Raw genomic sequence first — 17,354 nt, 5'->3', positions numbered from 1 at the left:
TGAACCTGTTCAGACCTAAAACCATTAAGTGCATTTGTTTTTATTAGGATTTTAGCTCTTAATAGGTCTGAGTAGGTCTGAATCATTCATATGTGGAACCAAGTCTAAATATCATTTACAGATATTCTTGTGTAGGATAAAATTCACCACTACTCTATCTACAATCACCTGTCACCACCACCAACCACTTCCACCATCATAACCAACATCACTACCAACTACACTGCCAGCCGCTACCACACCTACCACTTCTATTATTCTAATTATATCCACCGCCAACTAGGGCTGTTCACGGTTTGGCTTTTAACCAAATTGAACCGCGATCCAAACCAAACCGATTAAAAAAACCTATATTTGGTTAGGTTTGGTTTGGATTTGAATTTTAAAAAACCGATACTAATTTGGTTTGGTTTGGTTTTACTCTAAAATAACCGACAAAATAACCAAATCGAATCGATATACATATATATTATCATTATTTATATGTTTTTCATAAATGTAATCTAAATATTTGTTACATTTTATATTTTAATCATGATTTAACTTTAGTCGTAACACATTCAGTCATATATCTTCATCTAGTTGACAATACATTATGAGATTCTAAATGAATTTCATATCTTGAATGACAAATGATACTAATTGTGAAAATAATATCTTGTTATATATTGAAATTTACAGCTGAAATTCATTGGACTATACACAATCACTAATTTTAACTTTCTTTTGAACCTTGTTGAGCAAGAAGTTCATGTGTTCACCTTTTGGGGGTTTATCATATCATTCTATTAAATATAGTTTTTAAATATTTTTTTAAAAGCGTTCATATGGTGTTATCATGGCTTTGCCGAAGTATAACACTCAGTTGACATCATAGTTTCAAGATTGAGATACAACACTCGGTTGACATCTCATGTGTTAGATTGGATTTGTTTTTTAAAATTTTCAACGTTTATCATTAACTAAAGTTATAAACCAAAATACACGGATCAAACCGAACTAAACTAACAAGAACCAAACCGATGGTTATTTTTTTGTTTGGTTTGGCTTGGTTTTAGAAATTTAAAAACCGATTAAGATGGTTTGGTTATGGTTTTGACCAATAACCGACCCATATCGACCCATGAACACCCCTACCGCCAACGCTGCCACCATCAACTGCTATCGGTCGATCCCTACTACCAACCAACTCATCTATCAGAATTAGCACTACCACTAATAACCACCAACACATCATCAACTTCCACACACCGCTAACAACCACTAATACATCATCAACTTCCAAACATTCTTCTGACACCATCACCACCACTGTCACCGGTGTCACCACCTCTACCACCATCATCCGCTACACTCGATACAGTATCTGTACTAACAACCATTCCACCATCACAGCTAACAACATCTCCAACGACCACCAACACATCGTTAATCATCATGCATACAGTTTTCCGTCACCACGATCAACACCTCCAACTACTAACATTAACCAACTTCGCATCACAACCACCACCACCACTACCAATCACCAATATCATGACAGTTACTACAATGCCAACTATCTCTACTATCACAACTATTATCACCAACATTGCTAATCACTAACATCAATTAATTTATTACAACCACCACCACCATTACAAACCATCTCCACTATCACTAACAAACATAAATGTTTCTTTTTTTAATCAAATAATAATTTAATTGCATTAAATTAAAAAATTTCTAATATATAATTATATTATATTTAGTAATAAATAAATTTTACACATTCAGATATTGAGAAACACCCAACGTTAATCATTTAGTTTTCAGATCTAGAGACAATATCTTAACCATTCAGATGTGCATTCAAAATAATTCAAATGTCTGAATATTAATAAAAGCAAATGCAGTCTTAGCTGAAACTCAATGGTGTGGTTGTGTGATACTTTAAAGAAGTCCTCGAAAGTCAAAGAAACTACGTTAAAACATGAAAGTTTGATGATCACTTCTCAGATTTGTTCTGCTCGAGAAACTATAACAATTAAGGTAATAAAACCGTTAACATTCAATAGAGGAGAAGTCAATTACAATTGTCCGTTAAGTAGCATTTAATACAGCTTGGCTAGATTGAAAGAATCATCTATATCTATACTACATTAAAAGCATGGAACCCCTAACTTAAAGAGAAACAACAAATTGGCATAAAGAGAAACAACACAGATGTTTAATAGGAACAACCGGTCATTGTTCTTATCTCAACAAAATATGTGTTATTTAAAAAAAAATCATGCAGAAGGGTAACTCTCAAATCTCAATCTCATGCTTTTATCCAACCAAGTATGTTCTATTCTTTAATGCACTACAACAACGACAACAACAACAAACCCAGTATATTCCCACATAGTAATGCACTAACTTCATTTTTTACCTAATGAATTGAACTTTTTAGTGAGGATTAAATGATTTTCAGACTTTGTTTAACATTTGATTAATTAAGATGTATTAACTGGTTGAATATTTTCTTTTTTAAAAAAAAAAACACTTAATGGGCTGATATTTTAACCATTCAGATTCAGACCTTCATTAAGTGAAAGCAAATGAAAAGGGATTGTAGAGTAAATTCTATAAATATGCTTAGTGTAACAAATGTAGTTGACACAATTCAGTACTCCTATTAGTAACCTATTTCACCTATTTCTCCAGCTCATCCATAACATCTGTAAATAAGTCTTTTGCTGTTGATCATGACGTATTTGATGAGACAGCTAGATATGCAGCAAAATCTTTAATCTGCAAGCACAAAATAAAGAAGGAAATTATTGAATGAAAAAATCAAAAAGACAAAAAGGGAACTCATGAAGGTAATCACTCACTGAACATAAGAAAGAAAAACTAACTTTGATGCAATAATCACGCCAGTTAGTTTTTGCATTAAGTATTACCGCCGAAACATGCTCTTCCATTAGTTTTCGGAACTCATCACGATTTTTACGTTCAGCTTTCCTCAATTTTTCCTATTTGAATCAATGGTGTATGCCCAGTGAGAAAGAGATAAATCAAAGTCTCCAAACATAAATTTAATTTTAACCCCCGAGTCTAATAAGCAATATACCATCCACAGTTTCCCTTGCTCCTCCTCTTTGCTCTCTAAATCACGTATATATTCCTAAAACAGAAAAGGTTGCAACATAACTTTAAAACTGAGGCGTACAAATGAGATGTTTGGAAAAAGTTATTTATGATGTACTAGAAAAATGAGTAGTAGCTAGAAAATCTCCAAGCGATTGATTTTCTCAAGGAGGGAGCATCTTTCATCAGTTTCCAAGCGATCCTAAACTTTTCGCTACTAGCTACTGACCTGAACAAAAGAAGTCAGCAACAATGGAACTATGGAAGTTCTATCTCCTGGAAATACAAAGACATAATCTAGGAACTGATGCTAATTCCACTAGAACAAATACCTTAATAAAGTCACAAGATTTTAAAAATTCTAAGTACTCCACTCTATTGCGCTTCTGCTCGTTCAATGCCTTTGCATGCTCCTAATAAAATCTAGTACAAAGTAAAAAAAATAAAATTTCTCTATAAAGAAGACAATATTTACAAAGAGACTTTAACTACACTTGCAGAAAAGTATTGAAAAACTTTTCCTATTTTACGACGGAGGGGGGAGAGGAAGATGCATATCATAGTTTCAAGTTTCAAGCAAAATTACATACAATACATGGAAGTCGGTTTAAATTGGAATTCAATGGTGAACAAATTTAAATGTTGTACCCTTGATAAGCCATTAAAAATGTATTCAAAGAACACAAGATTTTAAGTTGAATATCTACAACATTCCTTCTTTCGACTCTTTAAGCAAAACAAAAAAAGGGAACAAACTAAAAGACATCCTGCAAAGGAAAGGAATGGAATGACTATTGTTAATCAAGTGGACCAGCGCCTAAATCAACTTCGAAAACTATGTCAGGTGGTGAAGATTGTCCAAGACCATAGAAGAAAACTACAGCACATACACCTTACTAGTGTGGGATTCTCATACATTAATCACACACCAAGACTAGATATTTGTAGCATCAGTTAACCTAGTTTGGATAACACCTAATAGTCTAACATCAAGATAGATCTTCCTCTAATACCATGTTTAAGAAATTGGACCTTGTTTCTATCTCAACTGAAAGGCTAACTCAATTTGTGAGGAGCCAAAGACCATATAAGGAAACTACAGTCCGCACACTTAGTTTTTAACATATAGAAGCTTACAAGAAAGTTCTACAAAAGGAGCTTCACCTTTTTCTCAAGTTCTTCCACATAATCTTCAAAAAGGTCCTCACAGTCTTTAGCTCGCTCAACAGCTTTAAAACGTTCATCATGTTCTAATATGGAGATTGCCTTCCTGAATAATCAATAGCAAATAGTTAGTGGATCAAATTGAACTTACACAAGTAATGGATCAACTTCAAGGTACCAAAACACATACAAATAATAACCACAAAAGAAAATTTCACTTACTTCTAACATTATCCTGAAATCTTCCCGAACTTTTTTTCTAATTAACACGCCTCTCTTCAGCTTCCAGTGTTTTCTTTTGGCTCAGATACTGGAACAGACACACAACTTCAAAATGATCACTATAGACCTTGGGTGTTTTTGGTATGAAGGAAAATGTTTTCCTAGAAAACAAGTTGGTTTCTTACTTGTTTTCTTATGTTTGGTTGATGAAAGGAAAACACTTTTCAGAAAATGTTTTCTAGTGTTTGGTTGGTAAATAAAAAAATATTTCTTAGAAAATACATTTGAGAGTTGTATAAACATTTCAACTTAAGAGTGAGATTGAAAGAGAGTTTTGGAAAATGTTTTTCCTACTTTTTGAAGGGAATTCATTTTCCTTAAATTTAAGGAAAATAAGTTGATTTGGAAAACATTTTCCAAAATATTTAAGTCAACCAAACATGAAACAATTGGATATCAAACACAATATTCTTGCTTCCACTCACAAAGGGGTTTTAGAGCACTATATCTCCGGTCATTAATTACTGCTCTCATGGCCTAACAAATACAATTCATGTCAAATGATCTCCCTCAATTGTTTGGTACTCACAAAATAGTCAAGTAATAAACCTGATCCCACATGCAATCAGACCCAATATTTGCAGATTCCAAAAGAGTTTTGAATGCACTCTTTGCCTCCTAAATAAAATCAGATACTTAAAATAGAAATAAGAGAAATTTTAAGAACATACATTAGACGGGACAAAAATCAATAGTCAACTATACCGCTTTGCTCTCATAAACTAATGGTCCCAGCTTGAATGTTTTCTCATCTGATGGAGTAGCACCCCCGATTTCAGTTATGCAGCATCTTTCTTGGCATTCTGCATTTTAGACACGACATCAAGCATAAAGGACTAAAGCAAACCTCATTGGAATTTGGAGCATATTGTTTACCTATTAGCAGTTGACTAAAAACTGCAGTACAAAATTGTTGGATCAACATCCAGCATAACAGCTACGAAAAGCTTTCTTGGTGTTTTAACCAGTAACTAGTAATAATTAACTAATCGCATAAGTATTTCAGAAGGACAAAGTACCTCTCTATTCTCCGAAGAAAATCCATCACCATACACTACTGCATCTTGAGTTGTAGTAGTCTCAGAACTATAGAAAAATTGCATTCCAAATAAGAAACAACCCAAACCAGAGGCAAATTTATAACATATAACTCTGAAAATATACATCGATGGCGCGACAGAATTTCCCAAGGTTACTGCTATTCCAATTTTCAAAGAATTAGCAACAGTTGGCGAAGCAGGTTCTAAAGAATTCTTCATTTCGACTGTTTCAATCATCGGAGAAGAAACCTTACCAGATAAACTTGATGATTATGAAGCCAAAATAGTTGGTAAGTTAGCAGCTGGTGACACAGCAATTGGGCTTGATTTAGCACCGTGTGCCAATACTAATGAACCATATGTACCTGGGGATGATGTTTTAACAACAGAAATGGATCCAAAATCAGAAGCGTGCAAAATGGTGTCCTTTTCACGAGCCAACTGTGAATTTATAAATAATTGAACTTTATGAGAATAGAGTATCTAAGAAAATAGAATATTGCCCCTTCTTATCATGCTATCAACTGTGAATGAATAAAGATTTTATGAGAACTAGAGCATCCAAGAAAATAGAATATTGTCCCTTCTTATCATGCAATTTAAAGCACAAAACAATCCCTTCTTATCATGCTATTTAAAGCACGAAAAAAACCCATATTGGATTTAAATATAACATCACCTTGACTTCATCAGGCATTCTCCATTTGGACTTTCTAGTAACCTTGTTGTAGTAATACCTACAGAAAACAAACAAAGCAATCAGCATTATGCACAAGTAACACACAAAAGTACCCACTGTAGAAGAATGATTGGAAAGAGGCCAAGAAAATATATAAGTTACACACTTTATTCCCTTAGGACTTGTAAATTCTCTCCAGTTAGTTGATGCATCTGCCCTCTGTCCCAATGAAAATAGCATAAAAGCAGGTCAACTGAAAAAATAGAACGTAAATAGTACCCTGAGAGTAGAAATCAGTAACTTCCAGCAGTACAATACTGGATGGAAATGTTAGAATATGAATGATATAATGTCCCACATGGAAAAGGACTAGAATGTACTGTGTAGAATATAACTACAAGCAGGGTGGAAACATTGCCAAGCTGCTTCCGAGCTACAGCTATCCAAGGGTGATCAACTAAAGAACATTTGCCTGATAATCGCATTTTGTATATATATATATAGGTCAAATTCTGTGGTTTCTGAGTATTTTTTAATGAACACCCTTGCCACCAAAAACAAGATTGAGTGTGACAGTAAGGGTGTTCAAATCCTGCACTGAGGTTCTAAGTTCCATACTCAACACAGCCCCTCCATAATTTTTTTTCCATTTGGACACGTTGGAAACTCATAAACTACAGTTATGCTTTTTTTCAATGAATCAATTTCTGAACATGTGTTTTTTGTCCCAATTAGCTCTTGCAAAAGAGCTAGTAACTAGCATGCCATGTATAAGAATTTTGTTAAAATAAACTTAAAGGTAAATTTATAATGTGGTTGTTATACTAGCTATCTTGCATGGGGCAGAGTGTTTGGCTGGTCAAGAGCTTGCATGTTCGAAAGATAAATATAGCAGAAATGAGAATGTTGAGATTGGTGTATGGGCATACTAGGAGAGATAGATTATGGAACAAAGATATGTGAGAAAAAATGGTAGTGCTATCTGTAGTGGACAATTGACAAGAAGACTAGAGGGTTGGGGATAAAGAACCTAAAGATTCAAAGTAAGGCTCTCGTGATGAAATGGTTGTGGAAATATGCAAACAATGACCAGCTGCTATGGAGGAAAGTGATTGGAGCTAAATATCCTAAAGAAGATAGATGGATGAATAAAGAAGTGACACAACCATACGGGGTTAGCCTCTAGAGATCTATTAGACATAAGTGGAATGAAGTTAAAAGCAGCTCAAAGGTTAAAGTGATGGATGGAAACAAGACTGGGTTCTGGAAGGATAATTGACATGACGATGGGAATATGGAAGTGATTTTTCCAGATATCTACAACTTGGTATTGTTTCAATATAGAACTATAGCAGAATTATGGACACCACATGGGTGGAACTTCAATTTCAGAAGGCAACTTAATGACCGGGAGGTAATAAGAGTAGTTGAATTTTTTAATACCGTGGACTTATTCAATGGACTGCAGATAGTGAATGATGTACTATGGTGGATGGGAAATGAAAAAGGAATGTTCAGTGTCAAAAAAGCCTACAAGATGATGAACCAAATAAATCACCTGGATCCAAGATGGCCACAGAAGAAAATATGGAAAAGTAGGATACCTCACACAGTGTCGTGCTCTGTCTTTGTCTTGTTACTGACTAAGGAAGTAGTTCTTACATAAGATAATGTCATGAAGTAAGGGAAAACCTTGTGCTCCAGATGTTTACTCTATGGATAAACTTTAGAGATGGTTAACCATGTATATCTACATTGTAAGTACACCCAACAACTTTGGAGAATCGTCTTAAGACTAAAAGAAATTTCCAGGACAATGCCTAGGAAAGTATATGAGACTTTAATGTGCTGGTAGAAGCAGATGTACATGCAAAGGACAGAGATGGATTGAGAATTATCCCTGGTGCTATATGGTGGGCTATATGGAAAGAAAGGAATTCTAGATGTTTTGAGAGCATAGAGAATAGTGTGCAGAAGGTTAGACTCAACTGCATTTTGCTTTTATGTTTTTGGTGTAATCAACTATACTCTAATGATACTGCCTCGATAATTGATGTTCTAGACTAAATTTAGATATAGAACGGTCGATTTAGGAGTACTCTTGTATAGAAAGGTTTCAGTACAACCTATGTACTGTGTGATATAATACAAAGTTACCAAGTTAAAAAAAAAATATAATAATTTTTCAAGTACTAAAACTTTATAAAATAAAAAATAAAGCAATTAAATGTGAGTTCAAATTGGGTGGGTTGGGTTATGACCCGCATTTTAGAGCATTTCAACCCAACCCATTTCAGCCCAAGTAGCTTTAGGGCGGGTTAATAACCCGCCCATTTATTAACTCGGACCTCTTTGATCCACCCAAATCCAGCCAAACCCGCCCTTTTGACACCTTTAGTTTAATAGAAGTAAAGTGGACCATGCCAGAACACATACCAGATCTATTGAGTTGAAGTAAAGTGGACTATCAAAGGGCACACAACAATCTGTTGAGCTATTGGATTAAAGGGGATTGGCAAGAGTTAGAAGAAGTGGGGGAGAACAATCCTTCCTTGTATTTGGTGGACTGTATGGAGCGAGAAAAGTTGAAGGTATTTTGAAGATAAATATAATTCCATTCAAAAAGTAAAATGGAATAGCATTGTAGATTTTTGTTTTTTGTTTAAGGGCCAATGTGTACAGGATGCATAATAGGTAGTAGATATCTTCGATTCCTCGTATTATTTTCATTATTTTTCATTTCTTTTGGACTGCTAGCATAACCTTAACGCTGACGAATACAAAGTAATATCTCCGGAAAAAAAATTTGTTTATCTCGGAAAGAAAAGAATAAAAATGTTCAAACTTCCTTACAGCTCCAGTTGTTGGTCCCTTAATACTTGTCCCTCACAACCAGCCAAACTTTCTTTGATAACCGTCATGTTTGGGCCCGCTTGCACCTTGACTAGTTACACCAGGTACTGCAACCTCCCACCAGCATAGATACTGGGTAACTCTGTCCATCAAGGATTGGACAGACGGTAAGAAATCACCTAGTATTTTTATCTCTGTTGGAAATTAAACCTGAGACCTCATGGTTCTCAATCTACTTCATTGACCACTAGGTCACACTCTTTGGTGCAAGTGGGCAACCAACCAAACTATTACTCTAACTCCCCAACAATGTGGGACTTTCGACCACTCTAACACCCCCTTTACGCCTAGGCCCAAAAAGAGCGTGGTTCGGGAGCTCAAACATGGATGGACCTTCTGTTTGAGAAGGAATATCAACTATTGTTTGTATGCAAGAGAGAACTGATGAGCTGTTGTTACTGAATACATTAGGTCTATCAGCACGTACAGGTTTATGCACTATGCCATTAGGTTTTGCAGCAGTTCCAACATTTTCAGCAGCACTACAAGTTGAATTTTGATGCACTGCAGTAAGGAAATAAAACTTAAACATTAACTTGAGACAATAACATAAGCTTCTCAAATGCAGGTTCTAGCAAGAACAAAGATAACAAGCAAATAGAAGGCAATGAAGATAAGGATAAGTCTAGACGGGCTTAGGGACAGGCTCCAAACTGAACACAGTGCTTGTCATTCTTGTTGCAGATAAGATCAGACAACTTATTATTTTGACATTAAGAGTTTATTGTAGAGCGTGGCTGAATCCATTTTGCAACTTTGGAGGCTTTGTAAAGCACAGAGAGGCTCATTTTGGTAAGAAAAATGCTGCCCACATAGTATATATGCTATTATTTTCAAAAAAATATTGTGCTTGCTGGTTTTACCAATATCATGTATGCTTATACCTTCCAATGCAACCTCCTAGCAAAAAAAGTAACCACCAATTAGCATCTTTCAGCATAGAAGATTCTAAGGCTGTCTTACTAGGAATTAGGTAAGTGCAAGTTCTTGAAGGGAAATTATTTGCATCATTGAAGATCAGAAAGCCAGGTAAATAGGGGATTAGACATGTTAAAGAAAAAATGACAGGTTTAATATCAGGAAAGACATAAAAAACTCTCATTGACATATAAATGATGGATCCCAAATAACTTCAGAAGTTACACACAAAAGGAAAATGGTACAGGAACCAATTCCACCTTCATAATAACTATGTCTTCTTGATGTAAGCATAAAAATTATCAGGAAAGACATCAAAGAATCTCATTGACATATAAATAATGGATCCCAAATAACTTCAGAAGTTACACACAAAAGGAAAATGGTACAGAAACCAATTCCACCTTCATAATAACTATGTCTTCTTGATGTAAGCATAAAAATTATCAGGAAAGACATCAAAGACTCTCATTGACATATAAATAATGGATCCCAAATAACTTCAGAAGCTACACGCAAAAGAAAAATGGTACAGAAACCAATTCCATCTTCATAATAACTGTGTCTGCTTGATGTAAGCATAAACATAAATAACATACTGACATACCAAAAACATATCAAAATGTTCTACAATGTAGTGCATAGTTTTTTTCGTTTTTTGAAATTGAACGCAGTGCATAGTTTAAAAATGTGCAAACAACATTTAATGTGGCAGGTGAAGCATCAGGTACTGGAAGGAAAATTTAAAACATGGTGGAGGCAAATGAAAGAGGGTATCTGAAAGAATGATTAGAGGGCAGGGTGGAACTCCCTCATAGCAAGTCAAATAAAGTTTAAAACTATATAAAGAAGATAAAACTAGAGTCTTATGTATGTGTCTCACATACTTGGCATAAACCATGTGTGAATGAGCATAACAGAATCAAATGTACTGAGACAAAGCAGGCTTTTGATTGAAGATTAAATGGAAGAGTCTACCAACCGACCAGATTTAAGAGCAGCTCTGGCCCATGCACCATTTTGAGGTAAAGTTATATGGTTAAAAATTTGGACGTTACTTAATATATGTACAAACTGAACATGGACTGCCCAGTTAGACAAGTGATTTTTATAGCTACCCAGTGACAGCCTTAGTGAAAGAATACATCAATGAGAAGTTAACTCAGTAAGCTTAATGAGCTTTCCCCTGCAAGGAATTAAATTGTGGATGAACCGACATCAAATATACGATTGTTATTATACACACAATCTCCATACAACAGCAGCAACATACCCAATGTATATTCGGGCAGAATATATGCAAACCATACCTCTGCCTCAGAGACGAGAAGAAAATGGTAGCACAAATCCTCACTAAATACTTTATAAGACAAAAAACAGCCAATACTTAAAAAACCAAATAAATCAAAAGAAGTTCATTGTCTTGATCACCAGCAAGTAAAAGAAATGTTTACAATTAGAGATTAAAAAAGGTTGTAAAGAAAAGAAGCAAACGTTCTATTTAACAAGTATCAAAGGGGGGAAAGAATAAGAGTAAAACCAGTAAGTATACGAGAAGTATGAACACTATAGTCAATGAACAAAATATGAATTGTAGTTTGGCCATTTGGCATCCATCACTACAATTGAGAATCAGGACTTGCAAGAAGGTCGAAGGGTTTTCCTATCGAGTCTTTCAAGATTATGATTTGACCCTCTTTCATAAAAAACTCTTCATCGAGGGTATCTACCTTTCTTTTCAACATGTTGATCTCATAATTCAATAGTATGTTCATCTCACTATAGCTCTTAACTTCCTCCCACATGAAATCCCTCTCCTGAAACACTTTTGGTAGTATCGCCTTCACAACGCCAAGTTCCTTCACGCGTTCTTGCAAATCATTAGTGAGCTGGTTGATATTTTCATCCTTTTTTAGCACCTTCCAGAATCAACCAAAAACCATGAAAAATAAGAAAGACACAAAGATCACAAAAAATATTTCATCAGAAATTCAAAACAAACTCGTAGCCTAGAAGTTCAACCAAATCATAAATCCTTTTTAACTGTTAAAATTCACAGTAGATAACTGTTGAGCTTGTCCAAGAATTAAGTCAGATGAACAAGCAAACTTACTGAAACCCCTTTGGGTCACTTTACCACGCCAGAGCACAATCAGATCAATGGGTTTGAGGATATCACAAAGTTTATCATGTTCTTGGTTAGTTCAAGTGATTACACATTAAGGCGATCAGACATTTCACAGAAGACTACCACATGCAGGCAACCCATGTATACAAGTTCATAAATAAAACAGTGAACTTAAGATGGAACAAAGATGAACCTAAAATCAAACAGAAGTAGAAAGCTAATGCAGAGAGAGTAACATGCGAACAGGCTATCATATATGAAGACAAGGTATCCAAAGTTGAAAAATAAAAACTATTCTGTTGTAACGAGATCTTAACGTTGCCTGCTTACCTGAAGCTCGAGATATTTCAACTTGGGTGTGGCATAAGAAAGAGTGTCCAGCATATTTTGCACTTCACATTTGAGAATGTCGTTACCTCTAACTATTACGGCTAGATCATCCTGAAGTTGCTTTATGTCCATCTTCTCATAATAGAGCTTCTCCCTTAGCACAGTTGTCAGCAAAGTCTCCAATTTAAGCTCTTTAACTTTTTTCCTGGTAGTTTTCCCAGACATAATCTCTATTGTCTTGAGCTACTGATATTTCACTTGTAACTGAGCGAGCTGCTGCCTTAGATTTTGATTCTTCTCTGACACTTGCTCTATTCTCTTAGACAAATCTTCAACTGTGTTTCTCCAAAAATGACATCTTGATTCTATTATCTACTTTCTTCTCATTAAATGAAGAGACTTCCCTTTGTAGAGAGACATTCTGCTCTACAAGCTCCCTCGCCCTTTCATGGAGTCTATCTTGTTCAATTTGGTATTTCTCAAGTTTTATAGACCAATCGCTGGATCTTCTATCCAACTCCTTTTCCAATACTGATTGTAACTCATTCTTTTCTGTCTTCAATCTTTGTGTCCGTGAATCTAGTTCTGCCTGTAATATGCTGGCTTCTTCCTTAGCAGAAGCCCTTTCAGCAACTTGATTTCGTAGCATGCTTGAAACTTCAGAAGCCATTTGTACCTTCTTCTTTGTCAATCTTCTAATAGTCTGAATCAACACTGGAACGCTAAGGTCTCTGCCGTGAAGAAAAATTTGTCATTACTTTGGACAAGCAAATACAAATTAAAACATCAGTTTAAGTGTGGAAAAGGAAGCTACAGCAAAATGATATGCATACCGGCTTAAATCACGACCAGATTTCTTAGGATGAGAATTCTTACTATGAACATGGGGAGATTTTCTCAGATCCATGAAATTCTTTTTCCTCACCCATTGTCGTAGAAGGATCTAGATGACAATGAAACACTCATCCAAGAAGAAACTTCCTTGGACTTTAATAGTGGTGAAGGGGTCTTGTTTGCATTATTAGTTGATGATCGAAAGAAAAAGAAGTTGTTCTTCATCATATCTATGTATAAAGACTGTACATGAATCAAACTAGTGTCCATGAGATTTCAAAAGAAAAAGCAAAACACTCATAAACAGCCACTCATAAATCATTATCCATTCATGAAAATACTGCAAGCTAACTAAATACTTATGAGACAAAGCAAAACATCTCTCTTTCTACATACTTCTTCTTCAACAACAACATACGTAACCCCTACCTTGGCAAGTAGAAAATTTATTTCCCATAAATCCTCGGCAAGGAAAGCAAAAACACGAGGATGTTAACAACAGTAGAAAGTAAGAAAAGAGACATGACGTGAAACTATTTACTACTAGTCTTCTACTGAAAATTAATAAAATACCCCACAAACAAATAGCACAAGAACAATTACAAGAACGTATCAAATCCTTCTGATAAAACAAATAATCATGGTAATTAATAAAAAAAAGAGAAATTACTGAATCAAAGAGTTGAAAGAGTAAGAGCCGGCAAAAGGTTGTCAGAATCTGTAGGATTCTTGTCATTTTTTCTTGAAATGTAAAAATAGCAAAAGACTAGAATGGAGAAAACTTTTTTTCTGTGTATTTCATTCATCATCGTACAATGCATATATACAACTAACAAGGATCTGTATATGGCAAGTGAATATTTATAAGGATCCAGAAATATGGCAAGTGAATATTTACATACTCATAATGAAAAACTTGAGAAATACCCATGAGAGAGAGAGAGAGAAAAGAAAAGTGTAAAAAATAATTTGTGTTATTCAATGGCTATAAATAGCCATATGAGGTCAAATTTTCCATATAATAGAAATAAAATGAAAACTATAAATTAACTTTTTCAAATTAGCACACAAATTAACTTAAATTATGAAATTTAAGATATTTAATTTTTCAAAATTTAACTTTGCCATATAAACATCACTGAATTGATATAAACAATATTTTGAAACGTGATAAATTAATTAAATAACCCAAAAATATTATAATATTGTATTTCTTTTATCTCTAGATCTATTTTTAATACATAAGAAATACCAAAGTCATACAATAATCTCCTTTCTTTTTATAGTCTAAACTTACCATTTAAAAATTGTTTCATTTGAATTAATAAGATTATATTAGATTGTACAAATCAGTTAATAAATGATATATATTTCCATTAAATAAATAAAGTATGATATAATTGTAATAAGACTACACAATCAACAATTTAATTTCACTTAATTAGATTAAATTTTATGATCATAATATATAGACTAAAGTTCCTTAAATTTAATGTTGTAAATTTCAAAATATATTTACGGCTATAGTAGTAGTCAATGTTCATTGTTTTTTTTAATCAATATATGTATATGAATTACGGAACTTTGCATATATTCTTTATTAAAACAATTATCAATATTAACTAATTTTTACCGCAATTTAATCTAATTAGTTTGATAACAATACAATTATTATTAATATTATATATTTGTTAACCATAAATTTGTCCTAATTTTATAGATTGATTATATTTAATTAATCTAAAATTACATAAAGGACTCAAATATGGAAACAATTGATGTTAATTACCTTTATAATTTCAAAAATTTAATCCCATGAATTTCCCATATTGTTATAGTTTGATTATATCAAATTGATATTAATTACCTTTATAATTTTGGGAAGAATTTTTCAATGGTAACGATTATTTTTTTCCTAATTGCTATTTATTTCTCAAAAATTCCATATAAATTTATAATTTGATTAAGCTAATTGATTATTTAATTATCTTTATAATTTGCTAAAAACTCAAATAAGGTAACCATTATTTTTTTCTCAATTACAGATTTCTTAAATTCAATCTTTTATTATTTTACTAAAATAGTTTAAATTTAATTGTTTTGAGGCATGACATCTTTTTGTCTATAAATCTTTTTTAATACATAAGAAATGCTAAAGTCATACAATAATCTCCTTTATTTTTATAATCCAAACTTACCATTTAAAAATCAGTTCATTTAAACTAATAAGATCATCGTAGATTGCACAAAATCAATCAATTAATTATATATATTTTTATTAAATAAATGATATATGAAATTGTTGTAATAAAACTATACAATCAACTAATTAATTTCAATTAATTAGAATCACTTTTATGATCATAATATATAGACTCAAGTTCCTTAAATTTAATGTTGTAAATTTTAAAATATATTTATGGCTAAAGTAGAAGTCAGTGTTCGTTGTTTTTGTAACCAATATATGTATATCAGTTACGAAACTCTGCATATATTTATTATTAAAATAATTGTCAATATTAACTGATTTCTAACTCAATTTAATTTAATTAATTTGATAACGATAAAATTATTATTAATATTATATATTTATTTACCATAAATCTGTCTTAATTTTATAGCATGATTGTAGTTAATTAATCTACAATTACATAAAGGGCTAAAATATGAAAACAATTGATATTAATTACCTTTATAATTTCGGCAATTCAAACCCATGAATTTCTCATGTTTTTTATTGATTGATTATATTAAATTAATATCAATTCCCTTTTTAATTTTGTGAAGAATTTTAAAAAGGTAATGATTAATTTTTTTTCCTAATTACTGATTTATTTCTCAAAAAATTCTTATAAATTCATAATTTGATTATAGTCAATTGATTATTTAATTATCTTTATAATTTGCTAAAAGCTCAAATAAGGTAACAATTATTTTTTTCTAAATTACGGATTTTCTTATATTCAATCTTTTATTATTTTACTAAAATAGTTCAAATTTAATTGTTTTGAGGGATGACAACTTTTTGTATCTAAATCTTTTTTAATACATAAGAAATGCTAAAGGCATACCATAATCTCCTTTCTTTTTATAATCCAAACTTATCATTTACGAATTATTTCATTTGAATTAATAAGATCATAATAGCTTGCACAAAATCAATCAATTAATTATATGTATTTTTATATAATAAATGATGTACGACATAATTGTAATAAAAATACACAATCAACTAATTAATTTCAATTAATTAGAATCAATTTTATGATTATAATATATAGACTCAAGTTCCTTAAATTTAATGTTGTAAATTTTAAAATATATTTATGGCTAAAGTAGTAGTTAGTGTTTGTTGTTTTTTTTACCAATATATGTATATCAATTACGAAACTTTGCATATATTTTTCATTAAAATAATTGTCAATATTAACTAATTTCTATCTTAATTTGATCTAATTAATTTTATAACAATAAAATTATTATTAATATTATATATTTATTTACCATAAATCTATCCTAATTTTATAGCTTGATTATATTTAATTAATCTGCAATTACATAAAGGACTCAAATATGGAAACAATTGATATTAATTACTTTTATAATTTCAAAAATTTAATCCCATGAATTTCACATATTCTTATAGTTTTGTTATATCAAATTTATATTAATTACATTTATATTTTTGGGAAGAATTTTAAAAAGGTAATGATTATTTCTTTTTTGAATTACTGATTTATTTCTCAAAAATTTCTTATCAATTTACAATTTGATTATTTAATTATCTTTACAATTTGCTAAAAACTCAAATAAGGTGACAATTATTTCTTTTTTTAATTATGAATTTTCTTATATTCAATCTTTCATTGTTTCACTAAAATAGGTCAAATTTAATTGTTTTGAGGGATGACATGTTTTTGACTATAAATCTTTTTTCATACATAAGAAATTC

General features: G+C 32.2%; 1 pseudogene; it reads right to left on the bottom strand.

Moving 5' to 3' along the window:
- Positions 1 to 12,899: 12,899 nt before the first annotated feature.
- The window catches only part of LOC107850268, a 36,394-nt pseudogene continuing 31,939 nt past the window's right edge, over positions 12,900 to 17,354 (bottom strand).

Source organism: Capsicum annuum, chromosome 11, assembly GCF_002878395.1.
Source record: "Capsicum annuum cultivar UCD-10X-F1 chromosome 11, UCD10Xv1.1, whole genome shotgun sequence".
NCBI classification, from domain to species: Eukaryota; Viridiplantae; Streptophyta; class Magnoliopsida; order Solanales; family Solanaceae; genus Capsicum; species Capsicum annuum.
This window is presented reverse-complemented; position numbering and strand designations above follow the sequence as displayed.